General features: G+C 53.3%; 1 protein-coding gene and 1 non-coding gene across 2 annotated transcripts in view; one reads left to right on the top strand and one right to left on the bottom strand.

The window, feature by feature from the left end:
- The window catches only part of LOC149869885 (uncharacterized), a 499,172-nt gene that overhangs the window by 480,039 nt on the left and 16,428 nt on the right, over positions 1-2,705 (top strand). The window lies entirely within an intron of this gene.
- On the bottom strand, positions 2,319-2,389 carry TRNAG-GCC (transfer RNA glycine (anticodon GCC)). Its single transcript has one exon. It is a non-coding gene; the product is annotated as a tRNA-Gly (tRNA).

Here is a 2,705-nt window from a genome sequence, read left to right as displayed (position 1 = left end):
TGCCGGGAGCCGGTTGTTCATGCTGCCACACAATATTAGCCCTGCGAGGTGGGTGTCTATTTGCATATGCACCATGAGATAAATGCAGAAGTTTCAAAAAGGAATCAGTAATGTCAAATATATGGCGACTTATTCTGCCATCTTTGTTTGGGAAGAACTGTTTTATTGATTGATTGATTGACTAGCCAAGTGCCTGTCAAGAGTGATGGGAGGACGGTGGGAACGGAGCGCCACCACCCACCGCCTGCGCTGTCGCCGCTCCGTATCCGCCCGCACCCCCCCCTTACACACACACACACACACACACACAGAGCCCCCCCCACACACACACAGACCCCCCCACACACCAAGGTACACACACACTTTCCCCTTCAGGCTCCCCCTCCCGCACTCAATTACACAGAGGTAGCCCCCCACCCCCGTCCTGTGCAGCCCTCGCTGCGGGTGGGGGGGCATTGGGAGCAGTAGCTCAGTTGCGGGGCGTGGGGTTCGGTGGCTACCATGAGTCTGGGGGGGCTTTAGCCTCCAAGGCCCTCCCAGTGCCACCAGCCCGGCCCCAACCGCCCCCCCTCAGCAGGTGAGGCACAGCTCTCCTAGCCTGCCCCAGCCTTGCCCCCCCGCCCCAGCCCTATGGTGCGGGAGAGCACTTCCAGCTCCCCGGGAAGCAAACGTGAAAGCTGCAGTTTTAAACCTGGCACCCAGCATGGGCAGGAGATTAAAATGTGGTTTTTCCTTCCCTGCTGGGGCGGATCCCAGGTCCTGAATTGGAAAGGGCCCCTGGGGTCCTGCCCAGCCCCTTCATGAATCTGCCTATGGTGGGGGTAGGGAGCACCACCACAGTGACACCCCCTGCCCCATCCCCTCCCTGCCGGCTGCTGTCGGGGGGCGCAGTGGCTCCCTCGCCTCCACCTCCTCCCTGAGCAGTGGCACAAAGTTGTGCCTGCGCCTGCGCTCTCAGCACTGCATGTGCAGCTGGCCCAGAGCAGTGTTTCTCACCCTTTTAAGTAGCAAGTACCCCACAACTTCTGAAAATTGTAATAAATACCCCAGCACACAATTTTCCAGGGGATTTTATTTTTACAGACTATTGTGTGCTATATGTTGGAAGAAGGGCTGCGTATATAAGGCCATGATATGACAGATGTCTGATCTGGTGTGGATACGGGTTGCCACCCTTTACACCAGGGGTGCACAACTCAAGTATATACCTTGGCTAGATTTCACAGATTTCATAGACATTTGGGCTGGAAGGGACTCCAGAGGATCATCAAGTCCAGCTCCCTGCCCCAGGGGCAGGAAGTCAGTAGGGATCATAGGATCCCAGCAAGATAAGCATCCAAATGCATCTTGGAGGCATTCAAAGTAGGTGCTTGAACTGCCTCCAGCGACAGTCTGTTCCAAACCTTGTGGGGTTGGACAGTGAAGAAGTTGTTCTTTATGTCCAGCCTGAATTGGTCACAGTGGAGTTTGTGACCATTTGACCTCGTCATCCCTTGGGGCGCTCTGGTGAACAGACGTTCCCCCAGATCCTGGTGGTCACCCCGATAAACTTATAGGTGGCCATCAGGCTACCCCTGAGCCTGCGCTTTTCCAGGCTAAAGAGTCCCATGGCTCTCAGCCTGTCATCATAAGATCTGTTTTCCTGACCTCTGATCATGCGCGTGGCTCTCCTCTGGACTCTCTCAAGCTTCTCCACATCCTTTTTGAATTGTGGAGCCCAAAACTGGACGCAGTACTCCAGCTGCGGCCTCACCAAGTCCGAGTACAAGGCGAGAATGACGTCCCGGGATTTGCTCGAGAAGCATCTATGGATGCAAGCCAGCGTTTTGGTCACTTTACTAGCCGCAGCATCGCATTGCAGGCTCATGTTCATCTTGTGGTCAATGCTGACCCCCAAGTCCCTTTCATCTGTAGTGCTAGCCAGCGTAGCACTGCCGAGCCTTTAAGGATGCTGCAGGTTTTTCCTCCCAAGGTGAAGAACCTTGCATTTTCCTGCCTAGAAGAGATGTTGCCCAAAGCTGGGAGGGTTGAGCCCAGTTATGCTAAATTATTACTGCAGAATTTTAATGTGCAACACACCGAATTTTTGTCATAGTTTTGAGAGGAAGACAGGGCGAGAGGGTATCCGCATACCCCCTGCCTGTCTCACGTACCCAAGGTTCAGAAACTATGGCCCAGAGCATTACAGACAGGTGCACACACAGCTTTTATTATAAGAGATGCCCCTTTGGGATAAGGGAAAGTTGGAGTCAAGCATCTTGCTCAAGGACTATCTATCTGAGGCCACCAAGGTAGGGAAAGTAATCACTTAGAGCCCCTGCACTGGCTGGGAATTGAACCCAGGTCCCCTGCATGGCAAGCAGGGATTCTGCCATTGAACCACCAGTGCTTGACAGGGCAAGTGGCTTGCAGAGGCCTTGGAAAAAAAAAAGGTAATGGTGACCCTTCCCTCCATCCCAGTTCACTCCAAGGAGAAACAAGCCAAAAGGTTTTGGGTGCTTTTCAATCTCACAGTCCAAAGCTGATGCATTAGCACAGCCCAGAACTGAAAGAAACATCCTGAACTGGGAAAGAGAGGAAAATATTTACTTGGGCTACCTTTGGTGTGGTTGTGTTTTGTTTTTGCTTCCTCAAGGACCCCAAATCCCTTTCTGAGCTCCTGCTTTCCATGTGACTCTATCCTTTCCTGGGCTGGGTGCTGAGGG

This window comes from Crocodylus siamensis, chromosome 2 (genome assembly GCF_052110815.1).
Source record: "Crocodylus siamensis isolate JL-2025a chromosome 2, ASM5211081v1, whole genome shotgun sequence".
Lineage (NCBI taxonomy): Eukaryota > Metazoa > Chordata > Crocodylia > Crocodylidae > Crocodylus > Crocodylus siamensis.
Note: the sequence above shows the minus strand (reverse complement) of the source record. Positions and strands in the feature narration are given on the sequence as shown.